At 47.6% G+C, this 14,234-nt stretch overlaps 1 protein-coding gene across 4 annotated transcripts in view; it reads left to right on the top strand.

Annotated features, from left to right (window-relative positions):
* Positions 1–14,234, top strand: part of LOC140409371 (citron Rho-interacting kinase-like) — a 334,921-nt gene that overhangs the window by 77,406 nt on the left and 243,281 nt on the right. The gene's annotated exons all lie outside the window — the stretch shown is intronic.

Genomic DNA, 14,234 nt, shown 5'->3' with positions numbered 1-14,234 from the left:
GCAGATGGGACTAATTTGTCATTGGGCAGAATTGCAGGAAAATTACAGGAATCCTGTGTCTTCTTATGTAATGTTTGAGCCTATCCATAAAGCAGAGAGCCATTTTGCTTCCTCCATGCTTACCTAGTGTATCCTAATGTGACAGGCCACTCCATTAGCCTCAATTTTCCATCGAATGTACACACAAAATAACCTGTCAGTGGGAAGTGGACGTGAAAGAGACTCCAGGATGGTATGTTGCCTCCCTGGTGCCAGGATCCAGGATGTCTCCGAACGGGTAGAGGGCATCCTGAAGGGGGAGGGCAAACAGGCAGAGGTCGTTGTACATATTGATACTAACAACATAGGCAGGAAGGGGCATGAGGTCCTGCAGCAGGAGTTCAGGGAGCTAGGCAGAAAGTTAAAAGACAGGACCTCTAGGGTTGTAATCTCGGGATTACTCCCTGTGCCACGTGCCAGTGAGGCTAGAAATAGGAAGATAGAGCAGCTAAACACGTGGTTAAACAGCTGGTGTAGGAGGGAGAGTTTCCGTTATCTGGACCACTGGGAGCTCTTCCGGGGCAGGTGTGACCTATATAAGAAGGACGGGTTGCATCTAAACTGGAGAGGCATAAATATCCTGGCCGCGAGGTTTGCTAGTGTCACACGGGAGGGTTTAAACTAGAATGGCAGGGGGGTGGGCACGGGAGCAATAGGTCCGAAGGTGAGAACATTGAGGGAGAACTAGGGAATAGGGACAGTGTGGCTCTGAGGCAGAGCAGACAGGGAGAAGTTGCTGAACACAGCAGGCTCTGGTGGCCTGAATTGCATATGTTTTAATGCAAGAAGTATTACGGGTAAGGCAGATGAACTTAGAGCTTGGATTAGTACTTGGAACTATGATGTTGTTGCCATTACAGAGACCTGGGTGAGGGAAGGGCAGGATTGGCAGCTAAATGTTCCAGGATTTAGATGTTTCAGGCGGGATAGAGGGGGATGTAAAAGGGGTGGCGGTGTTGCGCTACTGGTTAGGGAGGATATCACAGCTGTACTACGGGAAGACACCTCAGAGGGCAGTGAGGCTATATGAGTAGAGATCAGGAATAAGAAGGGTGCAGTCACAATGTTGGGGGTTTACTACAGGCCTCCCAACAGCCAGCAGATAGGTAGACAGATTTTGGAAAAGAGTAAAAACAACAGGGTTGTGGTGATGGGAGACTTCAACTTCCCCAATATTGACTGGGACTCACTTAGAGCCAGGGGCTTAAACGGGGCCGAGTTTGTAAGGAACATCCAGGAGGGCTTCTTAAAACAATATGTAGACAGTCCAACTAGGGAAGGGGCGGTACTGGACCTGGTATTGGGGAATGAGCCCGGCCAGGTGGTAGAAGTTTCAGTAGGGGAGCATTTCGGGAACAGTGACCACAATTCAGTAAGTTTTAAAGTGCTGGTGGACAAGGATAAGAGTGGTCCTAGGATGAATGTGCTAAATTGGGGGAAGGCTAATTATAACAATATTAGGTGGGAACTGAAGAACCTAGATTGGGGGCGGATGTTTGAGGGCAAATCAACATCTGACATGTGGGAGGCTTTCAAGTGGCAGTTGAAAGGAATTCAGGACCGGCATGTTCCTGTGAGGAAGAAGGATAAATACGGCAATTTTCGGGAACCTTGGATAACGAGAGATATTGTAGGCCTCGTCAAAAAGAAAAAGGAGACATTTATCAGGGCTAAAAGGCTGGGAACAGACAAATCCTGTGTGGAATATAAGCAAAGTAGGAAGGAAGTTAAACAAGGAGTCAGGAGGGCTAGAAGGGGTCACGAAAAGTCATTGGCAAATAGGGTTAAGGAAAATCCCAAGGCTTTTTACACGTACATAAAAAGAAAGAGGGTAGCCAGGGAAAGGGTTGGCCCACTGAAGGATAGGCAAGGGAATCTATGTGAGGAGCCAGAGGAAATGGGCGAGGTACTAAATGAATACTTTGCATCAGTATTCACCAAAGAGAAGGAATTGGTAGATGTTGTGTCTGGAGAAGGGTGTGTAGATAGCCTGGGTCACATTGAGATCCAAAAAGATGAGGTATTGGGCGTCTTAAAAAATATTAAGGTAGATAAGTCCCCAGGGCCTGCTGGGATCTACCCCAGAATACTGAAGGAGGCTGGTGAGGAAATTGCTGAGGCCTTGACAGAAATCTTTGGATCCTCACTGTCTTCAGGTGATGTCCCGGAGGACTGGAGAATAGCCAATGTTGTTCCTCTGTTTAAGAAGGGTAGCAAGGATAATCCAGGGAGCTACAGGCCTGTGAGCCTTACTTCAGTGGTAGGGAGATTACTGGAGAGAATTCTTCGAGACAGGATCTGCTCCCATTTGGAAGCAAATGGACGTATTAGTGAGAGGCAGCATGGTTTTGTGAAGGGGAGGTCGTGTCTCACTAACTTGATAGAGTTTTTTCGAGGAGGTCACAAAGATGATTGATGCAGGTAGGACAGTGGATGTTGTCTATATGGACTACAGTAAGGCCTTTGACAAGGTCCCTCATGGTAGACTAGTACAAAAGGTGAAGTCTCACGGGATCAGGGGTGAGCTGGCAAGGTGGAAACAGAACTGGCTCGGTCATAGAGGGCAGAGAGTAGCAATGGAAGGATGCTTTTCTAATTGGAGGGCTGTGACCAGTGGTGTTCCGCAGGGATCAGTGCTGGGACCTTTGCTGTTTGTAGTATATATAAATGATTTGGAGGAAAATGTAACTGGTCTGATTAGTAAGTTTGCAGACGACACAAAGGTTGGTGGAATTGCGGATAGAGATGAGGACTGTCAGAGGATACAGCAGGATTTAGATTGTTTGGAGACTTGGGCGGAGAGATGGCAGATGGAGTTTAACCCGGACAAATGTGAGGTAATGCATTTGGGAAGGTCTAATGCAGATAGGGAATATACAGTGAATGGTAGAACCCTCAAGAGTATTGAAAGTCAGAGAGATCTAGGAGTACAGGTCCACAGGTCACTGAAAGGGGCAACACAGGTGGAGAAGGTAGTCAAGAAGGCATACGGCATGCTTGCCTTCATTGGCCGGGGCATTTAGTATAAGAATTGGCAAGTCATGTTGCAGCTGTATAGAACCTTAGTTAGGCCACACTTGGATTATAGTGTTCAATTCTGGTCGCCACACTACCAGAAGGATGTGGAGGCTTTAGAGAGGGTGCAGAAGAGATTTACCAGAATGTTGCCTGGTATGGAGGGCATTAGCTATGAGGAGCGGTTGAATAAACTCGGTTTGTTCTCACTGGAACGAAGGAGGATGAGGGGAGACCTGATAGAGGTATACAAAATTATGAGGGGCATAGACAGAGTGGATAGTCAGAGGCTTTTCCCCAGGGTAGAGGGGTCAATTACTAGGGGGCATAGGTTTAAGGTGAGAGGGGCAAGGTTTAGAGTAGATGTACGAGGCAAGTTTTTTACACAGAGGGTAGTGGGTGCCTGGAACTCGCTACCGGAGGAGGTGGTGGAAGCAGGGACGATCGTGACATTTAAGGGGCATCTTGACAAATACATGAATAGGATGGGAATAGAGGGATACGGACCCAGGAAGTGTAGAAGATTGTAGTTTAGTCGGGCAGCATGGTCGGCACGGGCTTGGAGGGCCGAAGGGCCTGTTCCTGTGCTGTACATTTCTTTGTTCTTTGTTCAGAAAGGGATAGTTGGTGGGGTTGAGTTCTGCCAGGCCGAAGTAACTTGGTCATTGATGTTAACTGCATAATTAATTGTAATTATTTATTGTATTCAGGTGGTGGGCCTTAACTGGGATTCACCTGTGCTGATACAGGTATAAATGAACAGCTTGATACTGGTTTGGGATTGGAAGGGCACAATATGTAATGTGTGTCTCTATAAGTAAAAGTCTGTAAGTGTATAAAGACTATAATCCAGTTCCGCCTTTCACCAGAGTTGTAACAATTGATCAAACTTTATCCCGCCAGACCCACCAGAGCAATGTGTTGTTTTCAGATTCTTCGATTTGCATTTCTTTGTACAACACCCATTATTGCAGGAACAGCTATGTCTTCCAAATTGATACTGGAAAATAGAGGCTATTGTCTTCAGCTGGTGCCAGAAGCTCCATTTCTTAACCTCCTGGCTCCAATCTCCTTTCTGGCTGCTCTCTGAGGCTGAACAGGCTTTTGCCATCTTGGTGTCCCAGTTTCAGATTCACACCCTTGCTATCACCAAGACTGCCTACTTCCACCTCTGTAATATTACACCTCTGCCCCAGCCTCTGCCCATCTGCTGAAATCCATATCCACACTTTTGTCACCTCTACCCTTGGCTATTCCAATGCTTTCCTAGCTAGTTTTTCACCTGTTACCATCTATAAATTTGAACTCATTCAAAATGTTGATGCTGGTATCTTATCACATCCTTAAGCCTGTTATCCCGTGCTTGTTGAGCTACATGGGCTCCTAGTCCACAAAACCTTGAGTTTAAAATTCAATTGAAAGGCACTATATAAATGCAAGTTGTTTGTGTTGATCCAGCCACGAAAATTCATAATTACACCAGTACCAGTTGGGGTGATTATATGTACATATTGTCTCTATGGTGGTTGCAGGCCAGGCTCCTCTAAATATTTACTTGGAAGTCTTGACCAAAGTTCCTTTCCTAAACATTTAACCAAAGCAAAATTAATTAACTTGATCAAAAAAAAATGGAAGTCAGAGACAGCCAGAAATGGCTTCCAAAAATAAAATCCCAACTGACCGGAATTTATCTCTTAAGCGCTGAGGGAGACTAAAATGTCGAAGAAAGAAGGAATTGTGATGGGTGTAGCCATCACAGAGACGTGGTTGAGGGAGGGGCAGGATTGGCAGCTCAATATCGTGGGATATGGAACCTTCAGCGAGACAGAGGAGGAGACATTGCATTATTAGGAGTCAGTTACTGCAGTAAGGAGAGATGAAATCTTGGAGGGGCCATCAGATTAAGCTTTGTGGGTAGAGCGTAGGAACAAAAAAAGGACAGCCACATTGCTAGGTGTTTATTATAGATCCCAGATAGTAAGTGGGTAATTGAAGAGCAAATATGTGCACAATTCACAGAGGTGTGTGAAAATAATAATAGGGTAATTGTATTGGGTGGTTTCAACTTTACCAACATTAATTGGGATAGTCGCTGTGTTAAGGGCTTGGATGGAGTGGAGGTCTTAAAATGTATGCAAGAGAATTTTTTAGCTCCATATGTAGAGGGTCCGACAAGGGATGGTGCAGTGTTGGACCTAATTCTGGGGAATGAAGCTGGGCAGGTGGTTGATGTGTTTGTGGAGGAGCATTTTGGTGATAGTTACCACCTCATGGTACAACTTAAGTTTGTTATGGACAAAGAAATAGACAAGTTTCAAAAAAAGGTTTTGGATTGGGGAAGAGAAGATTTTAGTAAAACAAGGCAGGATCTGGCCACGGTAGACTGGAAAGAGTTAGGGGAAATCTCCAGCAGAGCTGTGTGGGGGGGGGGGGCGTTCAAAAAGGAAATGGGGAGCATATACGATCCCTCTAGGGTAATATGAAGGAGTAACCAGTCCAGAAAACCATGGATGACCAGAGACACTTGGGATACAATGAGAAGGAAAAGAGAGGCTTTTAGCAAGTAGAAGGGGATGAAATCAGCGTTGGCATTAGTGGAGTACGGAAAGTGCAGGATGCAGTTTAAGAAAGCAATTAGGAGAGCAAAGAGGGCAGATGAGAAAGCTCCGGTTGGTAAAAGTGGGGAAAATCCCAAGATATTCTATTACTATTCGGGACCAATGGGAACATCTGTGGGTGGAGCCAGAGGACATTGGTAGGATGATGAACGAATGCATCACAATTGTCTTCACCCAAGACAATGAGGAAGTAGATCTAGAACTTGGGGAAAGGGGCTGTGAGGTTCTTGAGCAAATTGTCATGGGTAGTGACAAGGTATTGGAGGTGTTGGCAGGCTTAGAAGTGGACAAATCTCCAGGTTGCGATGAATTGTGTCCCAGGATGATGTGGGAAGCGAGGGGGAAGATTGCAGGGGCTTTGACCCGAATTTTTAATTCCTCTCTGGCGTCAGGGGAGGTGCCAGAGGGCTGGAGAACAGCTAATGTGGTTCCACTATTGAAGAAAGTTTGTAGAGATAAGCCAGGGAACTACAGACCAGCGAGTCTCACGTCAGTGGTAGGGAAACTATTGGAGAAAATTCTGAAGGAGAGAATCTACCTCCATTTGGAGAGGCAAGGTTTGATCAGGAATAGTCAGCATGCCTTTGTCAGAGAGAAGTTATGCATAACAAATTTGATTGTACTTTTTAAGCACGTGACCAGGTGTGTGTAGTTTGCATGGATTTCAGCAAAGCCGATGACAAGGTTCCACATGGGAGGCGTATAAAGAAATTAAATGCACATGGGATACAGGGTAACTTGATGAGGTGGATTCAAAATTGGCTTGACTGTCGGAGACACAGGGTGCTGGCAGCACAGTAGCACAGTGGTTAGCACAGTTGCTTCACAGCTCCATTGTCCCAGATTTGACTCCCGGCTTATGTCACTGTCTGTGCAGAGTCTGCACATTCTCCCCGTGTCTGTGTGGGTTTCCTCCATGTGTTCTGGTTTCCTCCCACAGTCCAAAGATGTGCAGGTTCGGTGGATTGGATGTGCTAAATTGCCCTTAGTGTCCAAAAAAGGTTAGGTGTGGTTACGGGGATGGGGTGGAGGCTTGGGATTAACTTTCCAAGGGCCGGTGCAGACTCAGTGGGCCAAATGGCCTCCTTCTGCACTGTAAATTCTATGACAGATGACTGCTTTAGTGACTGAAAGCCAGTGGCGTACCACAGGGATCTGTGCTGGGTCCCCTATTGTCTGTCATTTATATAAACGATATAGATGACTATGTGGGGGTAGGATGAGTAAGTTTGTGGATGACACAAAGATTGGCCGGGTGGTTACCAGTGAGGTTTAGTGTCTTGGGTTACAGGAAGTTATAGATGGGATGGTCAAATGTGCAGAAAAGTGGTAGATGGAATTTATCCCTGAAAAATTTGATACACTTCGGAAGGAGTAATGTGACAAGAAAGTATTAAATTAATGGCCTGACACTGGGAAGTTCTGAGGAACAAAGGAACCTTGGTGTATTTGTCCTTAGATCTCTGAAGGCAGAAGGGTAGGTTAATAGGGTGGTGAAAAAGGCATATGGGACACTTGTCTTTATGAATCAAGGTATAGATTACAAAAGCAGGGAGGTCATGTTGGCATTGTATCAACTTTGGTGATGCCACAGCTAGAGCTCTGTGTGCAATTCTGGTCACCACTTTATAGGAAGGATGTAATTGCACGGAGGGGGTGCAGAGGTGATTCACCAGGATGCTGCCTGGGATGGAACATTTAAATTATGAAGAGGGGAGGCGGTGGCATAGTGGTATTGTCTCTGGACTAATAATCCAGAATAATGATCTGGGGACCCGGGTTTGAATCCCAGCACGACAGGTGATTGAATTTAAACCCAATAAAATATATGGAATTAAAAGTCTAATGATGACCCTGAAACCATTGTTGATTCTCGTGAAAACCCATCTGGTTCGCTAATGTCCATCCTTAGAATAATAATGATAAATCGCTTATTGTCATAAGTAGGCTTCAATGAAGTTACTGTGAAAAACCCCCGTCGCCACATTCCAGCGCCTGTTTGGGGAGGCCGGTACGGGAATTGAACACGCGCTGCTAGCCTTGTTCTGCCTTACAAGTCAGCTGTTTAGCCCACTGTGCTAAACCAGCCCCCATGCTTTTGGCCTACATGTGACTCCAGATCTACAGCAATGTGGTTGACTCTTAAATGCCCTACGAAGACACAAAAAAGGAATGAAACCGGACGGATCACTCTGCATCAAACCAGGCACTGGAAATGACGATGGCAAATCCAGCCCTGTCGACCCTGCAAAGGATTAGATTGGATTGGATTTGTTTATTGTCACGTGTACCGAGGTACAATGAAAAGTATTTTTCTGCGAGCAGCTCAACAGATCATTAAATACATGGGAAGAAAAGGGAATAAAAGAAAATACATAATAGGGCAACACAACATATACAATGTAACTACAAAAGCACTGGCATCGGATGAAGCATACAGGGTGTACTGTTAATGAGGTCAGTCCATAAGAGGGTCATTTAGGAGTCTGGTAACAGCGGGGAAGAAACTGTTTTTGAGTCTGTTCGTGCGTGTTCTCAGACTTCTGTATCTCCTGCCCGATGGAAGAAGTTGGAAGAGTGAGTAAGCCGTGTGGGAGGGATCTTTGATTATGCTGCCCGCTTTCCCCAGGCAGCGGGAGGTGTAGATGGAGTCAATGGATGGGAGGCAGGTTCCTGTGATAGACTGGGCGGTGTTCACGACTCTCTGAAGTTTCTTGCGGTCCTGGGCCGAGCAGTTGCCATACCAGACTGTGATGCAGCCCGTTAGGATGCTTTCTATGGTGCATCTGTAAAAGTTGGTAAGGGTTAATGTGGACATGCCAAATTTCCTTAGTTTCCTGAGGAAGTATAGGCGCTGTTGTGCTTTCTTGGTGGTAGCGTCGACGTGGGTGGACCAGGACAGATTTTTGGAGATGTGCACCCCTAGGAATTTGAAACTGCTAACCATCTCCACCTCGGTCCCGTTGATGCTGACAGGGGTGTGTACAGTACTTTGCTTCCTGAAGTCAGTGACCAGCTCTTTAGTTTTGCTGGCATTGAGGGAGAGATTGTTGTCGCTACACCACGCCACTAGGTTCTCTATCTCCCGTCTGTATTCTGACTCGCCGTTATTCGAGATCCGGCCCACTATGGTCATCTCGTCAGCAAACGTGTAGATGGAGTTGGGACCAAGTTTTGCCACGCAGTCGTGTGTGTACAGGGAGTAGAGTACGGGGCTAAGAACGCAGCCTTGTGGGGCGCCGGTGTTGAGGACTATTGTGGAGGAGGTGCTGTTGTTCATTCTTACTGATTGTGGTCTGTTGGTCAGAAAATCGAGGATCCAGTTGCAGGGTGGGGAGCCAAGTCCTAGGTTTTGGAGCTTTGATAGTCATCCTTACTAACATCTGGGGGCTTGTGCCAAAGGTGGGAGAGCTGTCTCACAGATTAGTTAAGCAACAGCCTAACATCGTCATACTCACAGAATCATACCTTATAGACAAAGTCCCAGACAGCACTATCACCATTCCTGGGTATGTCCTGTCTCACCGGCAGGATAGACCCAGCAGAGGTGGTGGCACAGTGGTATACAGTCGGAAGGGAGTTGCCCTAGAAGTCCTCAACATCGACTCTGGACTCGTGAAGTCTCATCGCTTCAGGTTAAACATGGGCAAGGAAATCTGCTGAAGGTACTCCAGTGGGAAATAAGATGCTAAAACGGGAAATTAGGAGGGCTAGATGGGTTATGAAAAGTCCTTGGCAAGTAGGATTAAGGTGAATCCCAAAGCTTTATATTCACATGTAAAAAGCAAGAGAGTGGCCAAAGAAAGGATTGGACCACTTAAGGACAGTGGGGGAAATCTATGTGTTGAGCCAGAGGAAATGGGCGAGGTACTAAATGAGTCCTTTGTATCCGTGTTCACCAAAGAAAAGGACTTTGTGGAAGATGATTCTTAGGTAGAATGTGTGGACAATCTGGGTCTTGACATCGAAAAGGAGGAGGTATAGGGTCTTTTAAAAGACATTAAGGTAGATGAGTCTCCTGGGCCGGATGGGATTTACCCCAGAATACTGAGGGAAGCAAGGGAGGAAATTGTTGGGGCCTTGACTGACATCTTTGTATCCTCGTGGCTGCAGGTGAGATCCCAGAGGACTGGAGAATTGCTAATGTGGTACCACTTAAGAAAGGTAGCAGGGATAATCCAGGAAACTATAGGCCGGTGAGCATCACGTTGGTAGTAGGTAAATTATTGGAGAGAATTTTCAGGAACAGAATTTATACCCATTTGACAACAAATGGACTCATGAGAGATAGACAGCATGATTTTGCGAAGAAGAGGTTGTGTTTTTTGAGGAGGTGGCAAAGATGATTGATGAGGGGAGGGAGGTGGATGTTGTTTACATGGACTTCAGTAAAGCCTTTGACTAGGTGCCTCATGGCAGGCTGGTACAAAAGGTGAAGTCACAGGATCAGAGGCGAGGTGGCAAGATGGATAGAGAACTGGCTTGGTCACAGGCAAAGGGTAGCAGTAGACATGTGTTTTTTTGAATGTAAGGTTGTGACTAGGATCAGTGCTGGGGCCCCTGTTTGTAGTATACATAAATGGTTTGGAGGAAAATGTAGCTAGTCTGATTAGTAAGTTTGTGGATGACACCAAGGTTGGTGGACTGGTAGATAGTGTTGAGGATTGTCAGAGGACACAGCAGGGTTTAGATAGTTTGGAGACTTGGGCAGAGAAATAGCAAATGGAGTTTAACCCAGACAAATTTAAGATAATGCATTTTGGTAGGTCTAACAACGAGGAGAAATATACTGTAAATGGCAAAACTCTTAGAAATATAGAAAGCCAGAGAGATCTGGGCGTGCAGGTCCACAGATCTTTGAAAGTGGCAACACAAGTGGACAAGTTAGTCAGTAAAGCATACGGAATGCTTGCCTTCATTGGACGGGGCATCGAGTATAAAAACTGGCAAGTCATGCTACAGTTGCATAGAACCCTGGTAAGGCCGCATTTGGAATATTGCGCACAATTCTGGTTGTCACACTACCAGGCGGATGTGGAGGCTTTACAGAGGAAGTTTACCAGGATGTTGCCTGGTCTGGAGGGTGCTAGCTATGCGGAGAGGCTGAATAGACTCTGACTATTTTCATTACAACGATGAACATTGAGGGGTGACTTGATAGAGGCCTACAAGATTATGAGGGCCATTTTTGAGTGGATAGGCAGGTGCACTTTCCCAGGGTGGAGCGGGCAGTCGCCAGGGGGCATAGGTTTAAGGCCTGTGGGGCAAAGTTTAGAGAAAATGTGTGAGGCAGTTTTTTTTTTTAAACGGAGGATGGTGAGTGCCTGGAACGCATTGCCTGGGGAGATTGTGGAAGCAGATACATTAATGGCGTTCAAAAGGCATCTTGACTAATACATGGATAGGATGCGGCACTAGGAAGTGCTGATGGTTTTGGCCAAGGGTGGTGTGACCGGTCTCGGCTTGGAGGGCCGAAAGACCTGTTCATGTGCTGTATTGTTCTTCTTTGATTACCACGCACCAGTCACCATCAGCTGATGAATCAGTGCTCCTTCATGTTGAACACCACTTGGAGGAAGCACTGAGGGTGGCAAGGTCACAGAATATGCTCTGGGTAGGGGACTTCAATATCCATCACCAAGAGTGGCTCAGTAGTACCGCCACAGACCGAGCTGGTCGGTCACAATGACTGCACAATGTTCAGCACCATTGGCGTCTCCTCAGTTAATGAAGCAGTCTATGTTCAAATCCAGCAAGACCTGGGCAATATCCAAGCTTGGCCTGAAAGTGGCAAGTTACATTCGTGCCACACCAGTGCCATGCAATGGCCATCTCCTACAAGAGTGGATCTAACCACCTCTCCATGACATTCAATGGCATTACCACCGCTGAATCCCCCACAATCAATATCCTGGGGGTTACCATTGATCAGAAGCTGAACTGGACATATTAATACTGTGGCTACCAGGGCAGGTCAAAGGCAAGGAATCCTACGGCGAGTAACTCACCTCCTGTCCACCATCTACAAGGCGCAAGTCAGCAGTGTAATGGAATACTGTCTGCTAGCCTGGATGAGTGCAGATCAACACCAACCAGGATATCCAGCTTGATTTCTCCACTTTCCACAAACATTCAAACCCTCCACCATTGCTGAACAGTGGCAGCCAAGTGTACCATCTACAAGATGCACTGCAGTAACTCATCAAGGTTCCTTGGGCAGCACCTTCCAAAGCTACGACCACTACCATCCAGAAGGACAAGAGCAGCAGATACCTGGGAACCCCACCACCTGGAGGTTCCTCTCCAAATCACTCACCAACTTGACATGGAAATATATCACAGTTCCTTCTTGTCGCTGGGATAACATCCTGGAACTCCATCCCTAACAGCACAGTGGCTGTACCTACACCACATGGACTGCAGCAGTTCAAGAAGGCAACGCACCACCACCTTCTGAAGAGTAACTAGGGATGGGCAATAAATGCTGACCTAGCCAGCGACGCCCACATCCTGTTAATTAATAATAAAAAAAAAGAGGTTGGATCGGCTTTTTTTTCGCTGGAGCAGAGAAGACTGAGGGGGTGACCTGATTGAGGTGTGCAAGACTGAGGGACACGGAGAGGGTGGATAGGGAACATCTGTTCCCCTTAGTTGAAGGGCCAGTTATGAGGGGACACAAGTTCAAGGTGAGGGGCAGAAGGTTTAGTGGAGGTTTGAGGAAAAGCTTTTTTACCCAGAGGGTGGTAACAGCCTGGAATGCACTGCCTGGGTGGGTGGTAGTGGTGGGTTGTCTCGCATCCTTGTTTTAATAAAAAAAAAGTACGACTTCCGGGTGCGGCGATGACCAGCTAAGTCGCACGTTTCGGCACCTCCCGTTTTAACGGACTTTTGGGCTCTTATTGGGAGCCCCAACGGCAATTTTCGAAGGCTAAACCCACTGTGAGGCGACATAGAAGGGAGTCCCCCCGGATGTGAATGGATAGAAGAGATAATAGTGGCCAGATTACGGTGGATCCTCTGGAGCAGCGGCAAAGAAGGGAAGTGAGAAGCAAGATGGCGGTGGAGGGAGGTCAGTTGGTATGGGGCCTGGAACAGCAGGAGTTCCTCCGGCGATGTGTGGAGGAGCTCAAGAAGGAGGTGCTGGCGCCGATGCTGCAGGTGATTGAGGGGTTAAAGGAGGCGCAGAAGACCCAAGAGATGGAGCTCCGTGGAGTGAAGGCAAAAGCTGCCGAGAATGAGGACGAGATACAGGGCTTGGTGGTGAAGACGGAGACGCACGAGGCACTACATAAGAGGTGTATGGAGAGACTGGAAGCCCTGGAAAATAGCTCGAGGAGGAAGAACTTAAGAATCTTGGGTCTTCCCGAAGGGGCAGAGGGAGCCGACGTTGGGGCGTATGTGAGCACGATGCTTCATACCTTAATGGGAGCTGAGGCCCCGACGGGCCCCCTGGAAGTGGAGGGAGCGTATCGAGTCCTCGTGAGAAGACCAAAGGCAGGAGAAATACCTCGAGCAATAGTGGTGAAGTTCCACCGCTACAAGGACAGGGAGATGGTCCTGAGATGGGCGAAAAAGACACGGAGCAGCAGGTGGGAGAACGCGGTGATCCGCGTGTATCAGGATTGGAGTGCGGAGGTGGCGAGAAGGAGGGTGAGTTTCAATCGGGCCAAGGCGGTGCTCCACAAGAGGAAAGTGAAGTTCGGAATGTTGCAGCCGGCAAGACTGTGGGTTACATACCAGGGTAAACACCACTACTTTGAGACGGCAGAAGAGGCGTGGACATTTATTGAAGAGGAGAAGTTGGACTAGATTGGAGAAAGACTGTTTGAAATGAAGTAGTGAGGTGGTGGTAAGGGACTGTGAATCAGATGGGGGAAAATTTTCTTTCTCCTCGAAGGGGACACACACGAAGAAATGTGTGCACCGGTGGGGCAGGGGAGGGGGAAGGAGAGAGGGAGCTGCGCCATCAGGGGCGGGGCCGAGAGGGAAACGCGGGCTTTGTTCCCGCGCTATGGAAATTGTGGCGGGAAAAGGGGGGGCAGGAAGGAGGGGGCCTCACATAAGGGGAGGCTAAGGATAAACTGGGGAAGCCGAGGTCAGCCAGAGTTTGCTGACTTCCGGAAGCAATATGGGGGGAGCAACTAAGCTAGAGAGGGATCTAGCGGGGGGGGGTTAACTGAGTTGCTGCTGCTAAGGGGAAGGGGGAGCTGTTACGGGATGGGATGGGAGGGTGCCGTCGGGGGGATAAGCGGGTGCGTGGGAACCGGTTGAAGAGCTGGTCTAAAAAAGGGGATGGTTAGTCGACGAGGGGGCGGGGGTAAACAGCCCCCCAACCCGGTTGATCACGTGGAACGTGAGAGGGTTGAATGGGCCGATTAAGAGGGCAAGGGTACTTGCGCACCTACGGAAGCTAAAGGCAGACGTGGTCATGCTTCAGGAGACGCACCTGAAACTGGTGGATCAGGTCAGATTAAGAAAAGGATGGGTGGGACAGGTATTCCACTCGGGCTTGGATGCGAAAAATAGAGGGGTGGCAATACTGGTGGGGAAACGGGTATTGTT

This window comes from Scyliorhinus torazame, chromosome 1 (genome assembly GCF_047496885.1).
Source record: "Scyliorhinus torazame isolate Kashiwa2021f chromosome 1, sScyTor2.1, whole genome shotgun sequence".
In the NCBI taxonomy this organism is placed as follows: domain Eukaryota; kingdom Metazoa; phylum Chordata; class Chondrichthyes; order Carcharhiniformes; family Scyliorhinidae; genus Scyliorhinus; species Scyliorhinus torazame.
The sequence above is the reverse complement of the archived record's forward strand: the minus strand, read 5'-3'. Positions and strand labels throughout refer to the sequence as shown.